We start from the raw sequence: 15,461 nt of genomic DNA, 5'->3' as shown, positions 1-15,461 counted from the left end.
TAATCATACTATGTCTCAGCAATGAAAATAAATGAAATATAATTACAGAATCACTCAACAGATTTGATGTGATTGCATATCTTACAACACAATATCCAAGGAGCAGCAATTATGCAGTTATGATTGCTGTAAAAGCACAGAAGAATATATAAAAGATACAATAGGCTCATTTTAAGGTAAGTACAGCTTTCTCACTAACATACAGCAGAGAGAATGAAGTATCTGAAAAAAAAGTCCACTGGCACAGCCAAGTGCAGCAGAACATGTAGGCCAGCCCTGTGGCAAACACAAATTAGTGGAAAACTGCTGTATTAATAAAGGACTAGGTGGTTAAAGAACATCATCATGACAGAGACAAAAGATATGAGTGCAGCCTCAGCAAATTTGTAGATGACACCAAGCTGAGTGTGCAGTTTACACACCTGAAGGACAAGATGCCATCCAAAGGGACCTAGACAGGCTTGATAAATGGAGTTTAACAAGAGCAAGTGCAAGGCGCTGTACCTGGGTCAGGATAACCCCCAGTATGAACACAGGCTGGGGATTGAGAGCAGCCTGGCTAAAAAGGACTTGGAGTGGGTGAGAGGCTGGATGTGACCCAGCCATGGGCACTCACAGCCCAGAGAGCCAAACGTGTCCTGGGCTGCATCCAGAGCACCGTGGGCAGCAGGGTGTGGGAGGGGATTCTGCCCCTCTGCTCTGCTCTGGTAAAAATGCCACCTGGAGTGCTGCATCCAGTTCTGGGGTCCCCCGCTCAGGAAGGACATCAAACTGTTGGAGCAAGTCCAGAGGAGGCCAGCAAGATGATTAGAGGGATGGACCACCTCTTCTGTGAGAAAAGGCTCAGAGAATTGGGACTGTTCAGCCTGGAAAAGAGACCAGGATGACCTAATTGCAGCTTTTGAGTACCTGAAAAGAAGCTACAAGAAAGATGGAGAGGAACACTTTACAAGGGCATGCAGTGACACAACAAGAGGAAATGGAAAAGACTTTCATTTGGAAAGAGAGTAGTTTTAGATATGATATTAGGAAAAAATTCTTGACAGTGAGGGTGGTGATGCGCTGGTACAGGTTGTCCAAAGAGCAGGTACCCCATCCCTGGAAATATTCCAGGCCTGATTGGATGAAGCTCTAAGCAACCTGGTCTAGTGAAGGATGTCCCTGTCCATGGCAGGAGGGTTGAAACAAGACGATCTCTAACATCCTGTCTAATCCAGGCCATTCCACGATTCTCTGGTCAAAGTGAAGGTTTTGATGTATTACAGCAGTATGATGCATTTTAGCTAAGGAGACAGCATTTGGACAACACATTTCATTAAATACAACATCAAGGAACAATCTTTCTGATGTTAAACACCTGGTTGACAGAAAGACAGTGACTTAGTCAAGTTTCCTTTTAGAGACTCTTCAGGACTCTGCTTTCTAAATTAAAAAAAAAAGAAGCATACATAAAAAATTAAGCAAGTCTAACTTACATCATTTTTTGAAACAGCTTCTTTCCATAAAATGATTATTGGGATTGTACCAGAAGAATAAAAGTGAAAAGCTCCAGCTGAATCTGAAGCCAGACTATTACTTCATTACCCTGTGCAGCTTATGCACAATTTAGACACAGTATAAATTACTGCAGAAGTAATAACAACCTGACAGCTACTGCTCCAGGTGTAAACTAGAGAACAGTACAGACATTTTGTTATTGTACACAGACAACCTCCCAATGTTTATACCATAACTTTAAATGTGAATCAGATCAGATCTGCACACAACTTACATATGGGAGAATTTCCATAATAATTATTTTAGGATATAAAATCTGTCCTTTGTCTCTAGACCTTGATCTTGAGACCGTGGTCTCAAGATATGTGCACCCTGCACTTCCATAATAGGTCAAGGGATTTTTCAGTAATGAAGCACATTTTACTTAGGATTAGTACAGTTCTGTAACTCCAGCAAAAATTTTTAAGAATGTAGTAACTATCACTTATATTGAATTACCTGAAACTATTACCATCCACAACCCAAATTAATAAGTAATTAAATTATGAGAAAAAATGTCATTACAATCTTTATCTTCTCCACAAACACATACCCAAGATGGTGAGAACACCCTGAAGCTTCACAAATCCCATCTCAAACAGATGATGGAAAAGTCACAAACTGCTTCAAGGAGAATGACCTCTTAAAATCATTCTCTGTCCCACAAAGAGGAAATCTTGGTTTGTAAAAGTATTTTGAGTCAAAGCTGTGACAGTAAATAATCTTGTAGAGGTAAAAGACAAAAACACTCAGCATGCCAAAGCTCACCAGTTGAGTTTACCCAATTCAAAAATACTCTACACCATTCAAAAATATGAAGGCAGCCTTCTGATGGTGTCAGAGTCACTAAGAACATCTTACTACTGCCTCCAAAAACTAACAGTGCACATGTCATGTACAAGATGAACACAGTATTGCTATGCCTCAAAGAACTGTTGCCTATGTACTGACACTCAAAACTTTTTCAAAGAACTTGTGCTGGTTTTGACTGGGGTAGAATTAATTTTCTTCGCAGTAGTTGGTATGGAGATGTGTTTTGGATTTGTGCTGGAAACAGTGTTCATAACACCGGGATATTTTCATTATAGCTGAGCAGCACTTGCATAGGGTCAAGGCCTTTTCTGCTCTTTACCCGACCCCACCAGAGAGGAGGCTGTGGGTGCACAAGGAGTTGCGATGGGACACAGTCAGGACAGCTGACCCCAATTTTATACATATATAGATATACACATATGTATATGTGGAATATCTTCATCTCATATAGCATTATGCTCAGCATATAAAGTTGGGGGAAGTAGAAAGGTGGGATGTTCCAAGTGATCGTTTGTATTCTCAGGTCACCATTACATGTGATGAAGCCCTGCTTTCCTGGAGAATGGGTGAACACCTGCCTTCCAATGGGAAGTGGTGAATGAATTCCTTGCTTTGGTTTGCATAAGTGCATGACTTTTGCTTTACCTATTAAACTGGCTCTATCTCAACTCGAGGTTTTTTACTTTTATTCTTCCAATTCTCTCCCCAATTCCACTGCAGGGCATGAACATGCAGCTGTGTTAGTCTTAGATACCAGCTGGGGTTAAACCACAACAAAACTGGATTAGTGGACTAATGCTACCAAAAAAACCCAACAAAACAAACAGACAAACAAATCAAAAATCAGGAAGTAAGTTTCATGGATTAATAGCTGACTTCTAAAACAGCAGTTTCATTTTATGGTTTATGTTTAATCCCTGAAAATTATTCTATCAAGTCATGAACAATGTGTGCTATCCAGAAATGATGATTCACTCCTTATTTTCTAAGCAGAATGAAATAAAAAAAAACATGTTCAAACTGTGTAAGATCAACCTTTACCCTTAAACAGTAAAAATCCTCTATGCATTTGTATCTTAGTATACCTACAGCCACTCCCTCAGGAATTCCCTTTATGAACACACAAATAATTATTTCTGTCTTCTGATCTATCCAAAAGTAGCACCTACTGGCAGGCCACTGTCAAAAAAGCAAGGCAGTATGGCAAGTGTGTTTTGACATTTTTAAAGTCCCTAGAAGACTATCAGCCACAAGAGAAAAAGTGAGCAAAGCAAGGTTTCATATGCAACATTGAGATGTCCAGGACATGCTGGTTTATGAGATCAGGAATCCAAAAGTAGCATTAGTAAGGTCTGGATTTGACCAAATGGAGATTAATACTTACATCTCTTAACGTTATCCTAGAGATGACCCAAACCTAAAGGAAGGATTTTATTGTGTCACACAGTTTTGATAAATTCTGACTTTTGATAAAGTCAGAAATGATCGTGAATATAACAGATTATATCTGAAAGTCACTTTTGATTCCTTTGGTACACAGAATCAGATAAAAATGGACACAGGTGGCCAATGTTGCAAGGTAGAAAACCCTGCTTGTCATGCTCCCTTCACAACATTCAGTACATCAGGAGTTCATCAATGGATCAAGAGGTAACTTCAAAGACTAAGAAAAAAAAAATTTTTATACTATGAAAGGGTTGGTTATAGTATTGTATTGCTTTATATAGCCTCAGAATGCCCAGTGCATTACAGAGAGCAAGCTCAGCAACCAGCTTATATAATTTTTTGTTCTGGATGTCACAGTTCAGCACCTTGTTTAAATTTATGTGTAAAATATGCTGTGAACTAAAGGCCTTTTATTGTTCAGCTTGAAAATTCAATTTGAGTAACAGCAGCATGCAAGTGCATATTTTCTTCTGCATCACTGGAAGTTAGACAACATCATTCAGCTTCTAAAATTAACTGAAGTTACACTAAGATCTTTGCAGCCATAATGGCAGTGATAGGAATATATTAGAACAGAAATTTAAAGATATTCAGTAACACATGGTTTAGGATGCACTGTAATGACAATCATCTGCTACAATTTCAAAACACTGGTAACATAAAACAAAAGACTCCAACAGTGCATGATGGAAAGAGACTAAAATTATTACATCCTCCAATTTTATTTATTGCTGATGTTTTCTGCAGCAAGTAGGAGTTTTCTTTCATGACATAGTAGAGTTCCAATCCCCCTGTTAGAGACACCTTTTCCTGACCCTTTTACTACATAATACTTCCTTACTACAAAGCAGTTGGCTCTGCAACTCATTGAATTGACATTATTATGATGATAAGGACTATGCAGATAAGTGAAAATAGAAAGTAGTCCCTTACTTTGTAAAACTGCAGGAGTACATCGGACTATTCTCTGAAACTCTGATGAGTTTTCTTAATGGCCTGCAGTTTGTTTTTTTCTTAAATTCACACCATGGACAAATGTTGCATTGTTGGTTAGATGATTTGTGCAGAATTGAAGAAATTAAGGAGGGGAGAATCATTCGTTTTTCTCTTACTTTCTGCTGTGTGAACTTTAGATCTCTTCCAAACTAAGCAATGTTTTAAAAGCCTCAGGCAACATCACACCAGTAGCTATAATTAAAAGTTTTCAGGTAAGTACTCTAAACTCTAGTGTGAAAGTGCAAGGTCTTGTTGATCTTGACCTCTTTTCCTGTTACTATGTGGATTTCCATGCTGATCCAAAGCCTCCAAAAACAACACAAGCTTTTCTTTCTTGTTCAGTGGGCTTGCTTAACAACCTGCAGGTAAATCTTGGTCATTTGCATGAGCAGAACAGCTATTTTAACAGCATCTCTGACATCAGTGAATGCCAAATACAATCAATGCATTATTTTAAAAGGTATTATGGTTTTAAGTGTGTAATTGGATAACAGCTGTGTCAAAATTTGAGATATTAATCAATTCTGCAGTGCTGATTCTAGGGAGGCCTGGAAAAAATATGTTCCCTATCACTAATATTGCACATTAAACCATTTGGCTGTCCTGTATATAAACTGCAGGACCTTCAACATGTGTAGAGTGTCATAGAATGCTTGTCTGTTCTATGCTTTACCTAGAGCTGCTTGTAAACCACATGGAGAACTTCAAAGTTACCCTCACACTGGAAAAGACAAACCTAAGACGTGTTACTAAATGTGTTTAAATCATCTTTTTAAATGTACTTGGTACTGGAGAAAATACAGAGATTAGATAGATAAACATGAAGACTGAAAACATCAAACCAAGTATTTTTCCATTCTTCAGAGGTATACAAAAGCAATGAGAGACAACAAACCTTGAAATTCAAGAATCTTGCATGGTTGCCCAGCTACTGAAATCAGTAATTTATGCTTAACTGAAGTATAACTTGTTCTCATCTGTCATGTCCAGAAAAAAAATCTGGGTTTGACTGGAATACACTAAATGCAAAGACCAATATTTTACCTGATAGTCCTGCTGGTAGCTCTTTCTTCTATAAACAGTGTCAAACATAATTTTGAGTGGCTCACCCATTAAACCCCATTTTTTCTAGGGACATCCTTCCACAATGGACTTAACAGCCCTTTAAAACTCAATATTTCCTTTATATTGGAAGAAATGCATGTCTACCGGGATACTTTTTTTATGGTATAAAACCATGTTTTTCAGAATTTTAATCATTTAGGAACAGCTTTCTATATTTTTTCTGTATATCTTTTGGCTGAAAATGTGGTATTATTTTAATTCAGTAGTATTTTTTGATAATTTCCACAGAATATTGTTGAAAATGTTGCAGAAATATGAGCAAAATAGTGATACACTATTGCTCTCACCAGTTAATGACTAATTCTACATCTCTAATTTCCAGGATGATCCAAAACTAGCAATCCTACCCATAATAGCTCCTAGTCATAATGGAAAACTGGCAATGTATTCATGTTTTTATTCTATAGAATTTTAAAAAATTATTAAGAAGTATAATGGAAAAAAGTTCTTCCAATTACCTCTTCAGATGAACAAGGAAATAAAACACCTTAACTGAGATTTGATAAACTCTTAGAAAACTGGTGACCTAGAAGAATCCTGAAAACTTACAAGAGGTTTCTACAGACTGACTATATAGCTTGGAAGATAGAAAAGTACTTAGATGTCTCTTGAAGAGTTATCTAGTAACAGTATAGGTATAAATTAAAAATTGATGTTTTCCAAATGAAGAAATCTGATAACAAGTATTAAATAATTTGACAAACCATCAGGTACAATTGTTAATTTGATAAAACCAGATAAAAGCAAATAACACCAAGGTTCACAACTGTGTGCCAGATAAAAGGAACAGAAGAGCAATCCCTTTCAAGCAGTACAGCAGGTTGATCTACTCTTGGAGGAGAAAGGAGGAGGAATTTTCTACATTAAAAAGTTGAAGTTATTAAAAGCAAAATCTCTTACAGGAATCTATCACAATTTCCATTTTTTAGTCACACCTTTGTATAGCTATCTAAATAGGGTACACAGACTTCACCCTCTGCCCTCAAGAACCTCTGCTTTAAAGAGGATATGGGAAGGTAGAAGACCACTTGAATGTCTTCTTTCAGAAAAGGGGAGAACAGCTATACAAGTGCATTTTAAAGAAAGAAATAATATAAAAATCAAGCTTTTCTTTGATGTCTTTGTAAATAATCTCATTTTATTATGTATTATAATTATGAAACTTTTTTAGCAGATAATGAATTTAGACTAGATCTTCCAAAACCAGAATTATTACATATATTTAAAAGTGAAGTTCACATGCTGACTGTAAAGCAATTTTCCACTTCAAGGAGCCGTCACATTTCTTTTATTTAGGTCATATAAATTGTGTAATTGTCCTTCTCAGGCATAGATGGTCTTGCTTACACTACCTATTCAGCATTATTTCCTGTAAAATCAGCAAAATACTGATGGAAGATTGATCCTTCAATCAGCTGATACAGTTTTGCAGTGTTAGTACCACTTCTAAGCCATCCTCATCAGTCAAAATAGCTTAATAATGCTAAAGCTAACACATTGAATTTTCTTTCTTTTCTGCTTGTTCACTTAACATGCTCTCTGTTTACATCCACTGATATGCAAAGTTATGCTGTAACTATATTTTACGGTAATATGTTGTAAGATAACATTGATATTAAATACCATCTCCTAAAATCAAGTGTCTGAATCACCCTTGGAAACCTGTTCCTATTCATTTTGCTCATATTGTTCCAAGAGAATTCACATTCTGGGTACCTGAATATCCTGCCAGTATAGTTCTCTGCAGTACCTCAAGCCAAGTTCAGGAAAAAAACCTCAGCTGACTTTATCAGCCAAAATCCACAGCTCAGTTAATAGCTTATGAACAGGAGTCCAGTTTGAATAAGGAAACAATTCTGTATCACAGAGCTTTTATATTCTGATTCTGATTACAGAGTAGGTCATTTCTCAAAATGTCAGACAGTTTCTTATCAAAATGAGAATGACACAAGATGCACTCTGTCTTGTGTGACTTTGAGTCTCAGACAAAGTCACTGAATTCAGTAAATTAAAAGTAAATTGTGGTGGATATATTTTTCCAGACTTATTCCTTCCCTAAAATCTGTGCTCTAGGGTGCCTTCAATGCTTCGAAGTAGTGAACTATTAGCAGAACTATTACATGCAGACAAAATGCATCTAAAGTTAATCTCTCTCTTCTGCCTGGTCTTTTTAGCACCAATAATTTCACCTAAACAACAAAAACAACAACACAAAATACAGAGAAAATTTTGCACCACTGAAGTTTTGAAATTACTTGGTCAAATGGTGAGTAAATTTAGAATTCAGAGCCAGTGCTCACTGTGGCATTTAAAATGTTATCTTAAAATCTTCCTGGGTTCTTTTCCAGTTCATACACAGCCCCCTAATAATCACGTCTGGATGCCATATGTGATAAAGCACAAATTTTAAGTTTAATTTAATGTAATCCAGAATGTTGCAGTTAGAGGAGAAACACTAGATGTTACTGATTGGATTGTATGACATTCTTTTTAAACATCTTCAGGCTGTGAACACATCAGTGAACGTGTCAGACTGGAATACTCCTGTCCTTTCAATAGTACTGTAGGTTGCAACTTAATTACAATTACTTGCCACAAACTTTTGGCTTAAATTAGGCTACTGATAAATATGGAGCAAGTATACTTTCAAAAGCTGCTAGTAAAATAAAGTAAATGAGGTGTTAAGTTTCAAGAAGAAATTATTCAGTTTAACATTACAAAAGGTAATAAAGAAATTGTAATACTGTAAAAAAATTAGAATGTATTGTCATACACTACTGTTCTCAGCAGATCTAGGAACCATTATTTTCAACAAAAAACTGTGATAATAGAATTCAAGATGGAAATACATTAATTTTTTCACATTAACTGAAAGCGGGGTTAACATACACAAATGCTACTCTGAAAATTTAACTGCAAATCCATTACCACATTTAACTCTTATGTCCACAGGATTTGGTCTGCCAAATAATTACACACACGTGCATGCATACACAATGGATTTTCAAGAGGAGTTTTATTCAAAGCCTGTTAAAGCAACTAATTTCTTATTTCACACACGCATTCTCCTTGGGAGCAAGACAACACAGAATGCTAGATTAAAAATAAGAAGATTAAAGATAATTTTTTTAAATTTCCAGTGTTACTCAGAACTGTGACTGTCATAACTAAAAAACCTTATACCAGTATATTTTACCTTACCAGTATTCTTCCTGCATTCAGACACATACCCTCCCTGAGATGCTGGGTGATGCGCAATTCCTTTAGACGTTCCCTTTCATTATGTACCTTTTGTCTACACTGAACTGTTGTTATTCAGCTATTTGTGCAACGTGTCTCTCCTAGCAAAGTAGATTAAAATCACTATCTAATCAGGCAACAGGTATTCAAAGCTAGTTTAAGTGAATGTCAAAGTGCAAAGCAAAATTAGTTACATTATTGTCACCTGCTAAAGAATTCTTAATTATTCCCAGTAGTTATGAAAGTTCAGAGAGGCAGCAGAGAGCAGACTCCAACTTGACCAGAAAGAAATTAAGTTATTTAATAAATACCTCACTAAAATAAATTAATCAATAATCTATGTCTAATCCACTGCATTATTTAGTTATGAAAATTCAGTTTCTGAGGTTCTAAAGACAGTTTTCATTTTAGACAGAGATTTGCCAAACTAAAAGCTGTATAAGGATTGTGGAGAGGGCTTCAATGGATCAGAAATATTGTTGGTCCATTTAAGTGTTATTTAAATTCATTACCTTTCATTTCATTTATAATCTTTACTATAGATCACAACAAAAATGGTATATAAAATTTGGAGGGTAACATCAAACTTCCACAGATAGTCCACAAAGAGATCTTAATTTCATATTTTGCACCAGTGTTCAGTTCTATTCCTGGGAGACATTTATTCATAAATATAATCTTACAAAATGGAAAGAATTACTTTGTCCACCAAGTCCGTCCCTTTTGGTTTTCTTATCTTAGCTCTCCTGTGTTCATACAACAGCCATTTATCATTTCTTTGTTTGAAACTTATCTAGCACTTGGCCTAACTTTCTGCATTCAGCATAGCAGCCTGATATTTTGTAAAAAATGGAGTTTGTCCACTGTATAACACTGTTTAAGTTAAACTTTCTAGTCTTTAAAAAGTCATGTATTTTGTATTACAACTTACTGTGACCTTGCCTTTGTGAACAAGTTACCTGATGTTCTATTTCTTTTGTCATATAAGGAACATTTGATTGAAAGAAGAGCCAACTGGTTCTCATTATAAACAATTAAAGGATAAGAGGGCCATCATGGTTCGAAACAAAAACACTTATGCACCTGAACATGAGACTGAAAATCAGCTAGTCAAGGCCCCAGAAAGCACAGGCAAATTCATAAAACATTTTAAATGTGGAATGGTCAGTGGGCATCCAAAGCAAATCTTTTTCAAACTGACATTAAACCCATGCATTACCTCAAGGGAGCTCTTTCCTGTAATCTTTAATTAGCAACATATGACAGAGCAAATGACATGACAGGAAAAAGTTGTACTGAAAGATAACACTATTCATTGCCTATAAGTGAGACTAAGGCTATTTTAATATTTATGTTGCTTTGAATTTCATACAGTACTGGGAAGTGTCAGGGACAATACAGCACTAGTTTTCTCACTCCCGCTCTCATTTCCCTACCTACTCATCCTGCACTACATGCAGCATGGCCAGTTATTACAGTCACTGACAGTGGGACAAGAATAAAACGAGTTCTATCATTCATAGATTCAAAAGCTGGACTAAGAGCATCGAAGAGGAAACAGGTTTTTAATATCCATTTATACCATTCAACAGGCACGTTTGAAAAAACTGGTCATTCCACTTAGACCAACGTCTCAGGGTAAACGTGATTTCTGTAACTGAAACAAACCAAGAATTTCAGAACTTTTTAATATATTTCACATTATTCATTGAGGATATGCTGCATTACAATTTGGTTTCTAGCCCAAGAAGTTAAATACTTTGCCTTAAAAGAAAACCAAGCAAAACAACAAAGCCAAACACAGAAACCACAAGGTTATTCCACATTAAAAATACTGCAATTCCTTAGTACTTTTCTCTAATTTATATGAGTAACTATATCCTTATCACTTAATTATCCTCAAACTGATTGAACATGAAAAACAATTCAAAGAACCAACAAATTATTCTGTATTCCTGAACTGAAATTTTGCCTTTAACTCATGTCAATGTCAATGTCAATTAACATGAAATTTATTTGTACCTCTAATCACTGTATGCAACAGTTTTAATGAAGTATATCACCCTTAAAGGCACTATTTTTCTCATAAGGTGGGACCATTAAGAAAGCATAACCTCAAGCATCTAATAAAATATATTAAAACCATGTGGCAGTAGTTTTTATTCCATTTTGACTGCACTACATATATTTCCAGAGATAAATATTCACCCCAAATAGAAACTGAGTACAGATTTGAAAGATGTAATGGAAATAGACTGCAATGGACAACTTCTCATATATAATAACATTAAAATTATCATAAAATATAATGAAAACTAACAAGTTTCATGTTTTTTGAAGACCTTACTTTTACAACAGTTTCAAAAAAATCCTCAAAAAAAGCATCAAAAACTGCACCTTTCATGGTAACGATGCCCACAACTAAATTCTTGCATGTGCCCTGTTAATCACAAGTGAGTGTAGGATTAGGACTAAGGTATCCACAGAGTTTAAACACAGAGCTGAATATTTTCTTTCAAAATGTAAATTAACTGAATAATCTCTTAAGTCTGTACAGTGTAGGGTTCTCTCATGGTTAAAAATCAAATCCTAAATGTTATCCAAGCTTCCACTGTTAGTTTAAAAGCTCAAAACATTAAGGCTCATTCGGTTGAATACCACAGCTGTAGAAGCAAGGACATCCATACTCCAAACACCCAACTACGGCTTTAAAATTAATTTATTTCATAAATTTTGCATGTCAGATAATTTTCAGAATTTTTACCAGATTAATCTTTTATGTGTGTATCTTTCTGTAATAAAAGACATCTTTTTACCATAAATGGTAGCAATCACTGAAAACAGTCATGAGCATCCTCTTGTCTTAATTTATGCTACTATCTTAAAAATTAAATTACTGTCCTGTTTTCTTCCCATTCCCACTTTGTGATGGCTACTTAGTTCAAAATCAGATACAATAAAATGAAGAGGAAACAGAATTTCCGATGTGAACTTCATCAAATAATTCAGAAGATAAAGAATTCCACATCAGCAATCAGTTTGAGTTCCTCTCAGGTATTTTTGTCTCAGAACCTTGGAGTTCTCAGTCATTCTTTCAGACTTGAGAATGATAGCAAATAATAGTGCCTTCCAGAATGGCATTTTGAAGAGAGAGAGGGGGGAAAAAAGCACACCTCTTGGCCATTGAGGTAGAAGCACCACTAGTGCTAGTGAAAGAGAAAGAATTATTTGTTTGACTGGCCATATTCCTAAGCCAACCCCAAGAGAAATATTTCATTGAACCAATATTAAACCTGAGAACATCCAAAACTCCAAGAACCATATTGTTCTTTTAACATGAAAAAATTAAGACTCTGGATAGTACCTGAAGTCTAAATAACAGTGGGATCTGAAAAGAGAGCCTTCTATTTGTCAGATATAATGAATTATTTCCTTCTCTGCTAGAATGCAGAGATAGCAAAGCAAATATAGACAATGGGTTCATTTTCCCACCCATGCTGTAACACGCTGGTGACATCTACAGCTCTAAAATTTCTAAAGCAACATATCATCATCCCTCTCACATACACCCCTCCTTGAATAAAATGTTTAATTAGGAAATTTTTTCTTCCCATCTTTCCATACAGAAGAGATAATTCTTGCACTTAACCGTAAGAACATTAAATTATACATAAATGGATATTTCTATCCTTTAAGAAAAACATCAAATATCAAAAAATATCAAATGTGCCAGTGTAATTTATATCTTGGTACATTACCTGTAGAAAAGTAATTCTTCATACCACATCTTCTCCCTGTTTTAAAGAAAATTTTTTCTTAATATTCTAGAATGTTGGTAGATCCTTTAGCTGTTATAACTCAGAATACTTAAATATAGTCCAATAATGCTGCACAATTTGGTAACAATGTAAACTTTCATACATTTCATAATTAAAGTTTAATCCTGTGGTGCTCTGATTTACAAATACTTCTTGGGACTGTTACTGTTTTTCAATATTGGTTTGTTAAAAAGGTAAGAAAATTCACCATGAAATTGACATTATTTCTTTAGAATCATATAATCATTAACTTTTGAAAAGACCCCTAATATCACCAAGTCCAGCCTTTGACTGAACACTATCATGTCAACTAAACCACAGCACTATTTTGGGGTCAAAGAGGTCTTGAGTTTATTGTGGAGCAGACAGAAGAAATGGTTGCCTTTATTTTGTCCATTAGAAAGATCCATTAGAGAACTAGAATGTCTGTGAAAGGTCCTTCCTCTCACACTCTTTCATCTGTGGATATTGTTCTTGAGGAACACGATTCTCCAGGGCTGCCATAGTTACAGAAGAGGAATCTGTACCTGACCCAGCTGGAGACTACCCCCAGGAAACACCTGAACATCCCAAAAGGAGAAGCATCCAAAGGAGAGAGCAAGGTGGGCAGAGGAACGCCCATGCAGGTGGGTCACAAACCCCTGTCCTGCCATGAAAAAGCTTGTTGTAACCGCTTGTTGTTGCTTGTTGTAACCTCTGGACTCTGCCTAGCAGGCTGCTGCTCCCTGAGAGCACAGCGGGGGTTTCCTAGGGCCATGCGATCAGGCGCATCCCGGAGTCCATTTGGGACAGCCCCGCGATCTGGCTCCGGCAGCCAGCAGCGTTACAACGCAGTGGTGGTAAAGAAGGTAGAGAAGAGTCTCTCATGAGGGTTTGAGATGGCTTTAGTCACATCTTGTCACCGCGATGTTCAGAGGTAGAGAGACAAGGAGGGCTGGGTGCGGGGTGGTTTTGTCAGGGGCCCAGGGGCGGTCCCTGGGCGGGGTTGGGGTACAGGAACAAATAGGGAGAAACCGAGGGAGCGGCTAGGGCAGGGAGCAGGGGGAACATGTGAAATAGGGAAAGCAATGGATTAACCGATCCCCACAGTTGCTTTTCAACACAGCAGAGAATTTATGACATATGCAATTTACTTTTAAAACAGATTTCAGTAATCAAACCTGGATGCCTACATGAGCAGGTATTCCTCCAACTACATCTAACATGACCTAGCACAATACACTGCATTCAGATACAGAATACAATTTTACAGTTACATTCCCCCCAGTCTCCTTAAATTTATCTGTAAAAGCTTAGATCATTCATTGCAAGCTTAAGGTTTCCAAAGTGAAACAAGTCTGGAAAGAATTTTTAAAAACTTATTTTCCACAGGAAAATTTAAACAGGAATGGAAATTGAATGGAAAATGTAGGAGTGATAGGAAATGAAATAATTTTACAGAAAGGAAAATATCATCCAAAATGCAGCCTCACAAGACAGATACATAAAGTGGTGAACACTGTTCAGCTAAGACAAAAGAAGAACTGTAAAGTAATCATTACAAAAATCTATCCTCTTGCAGCCCTTTTTAGCTGTTCATGTGAAAAATGCTACTGTGTCCCTTTTAAAGAGGAGAAGAAAAATAAAAGTGCTAATTACCTGTTTGTAGGGAAGTTTGTAGGGAAGACAGACATCAGAACTGACTGTTGATCAGAAACAAAACATCTGCTGCTACTATCATTCACATTCGTTTGGAGTCTGCATTTTTAATGATTAGCAGTTTTTAAACCTTTTTTTTTCCTCTTTCTGCTATTGTGAGCTTCATAAAAGATAGAAGAGCTAAAGCAGATTAATTTTCTTTGAATTACATTCAGCTGAGAAGTCACAGCAGTGTCAGGTTTTCACCTCATGTAAGATATTTACCTTCCTGGTGTTTGGGGCTTGGTTTTTTTCATGTTGTGGGTTCATTTTTTCCCCTCCCTCTCAGGGGAAGTTTTGGAAACTTCATTGCACTGCCTATTTAAAATAGAAAGCTTTTTTGATAACTGTTGTTAAACACTTCTGTGCTATGCTATGCATTAAATTTGAGTTCTTTTTCTTATTTCATTCTTTTCCTAGGCTTCTTGAGTCTTCTTGAAGAGGATTCATTCCTACCATGCGATGTTTGCATTAGTACTCAATCCTACTTTCAAATGAAAAAGCCTCAAGCCTCAATAGTTTCACAGCATTGTCCTCTGATATACTGAAGGAGGAATTGGTAAATCAGTCAAAATACTTTGTTCAGAAATACTTCATTCACTTTCTACTGGTATTTGGCCTAACTTCAATTAGTGCAAGGCCAAGCAATCACAGTTTTGAACTGACTAGTCATTTTGGGCAGCTCAGTGAGCATTTTGAGAGCATCTGTTTATATCACACCTTCACAAAATGCTGAAAACCTTGACAAACCTGGTTCTATGGGGGCATTCAAACTGGACACCAAAACAGTGAAAGTGTCTTGTAATTACA

Source organism: Aphelocoma coerulescens, chromosome 4 (genome assembly GCF_041296385.1).
Source record: "Aphelocoma coerulescens isolate FSJ_1873_10779 chromosome 4, UR_Acoe_1.0, whole genome shotgun sequence".
Taxonomy (NCBI): Eukaryota; Metazoa; Chordata; class Aves; order Passeriformes; family Corvidae; genus Aphelocoma; species Aphelocoma coerulescens.
The sequence above is the reverse complement of the archived record's forward strand: the minus strand, read 5'-3'. Positions refer to the sequence as shown.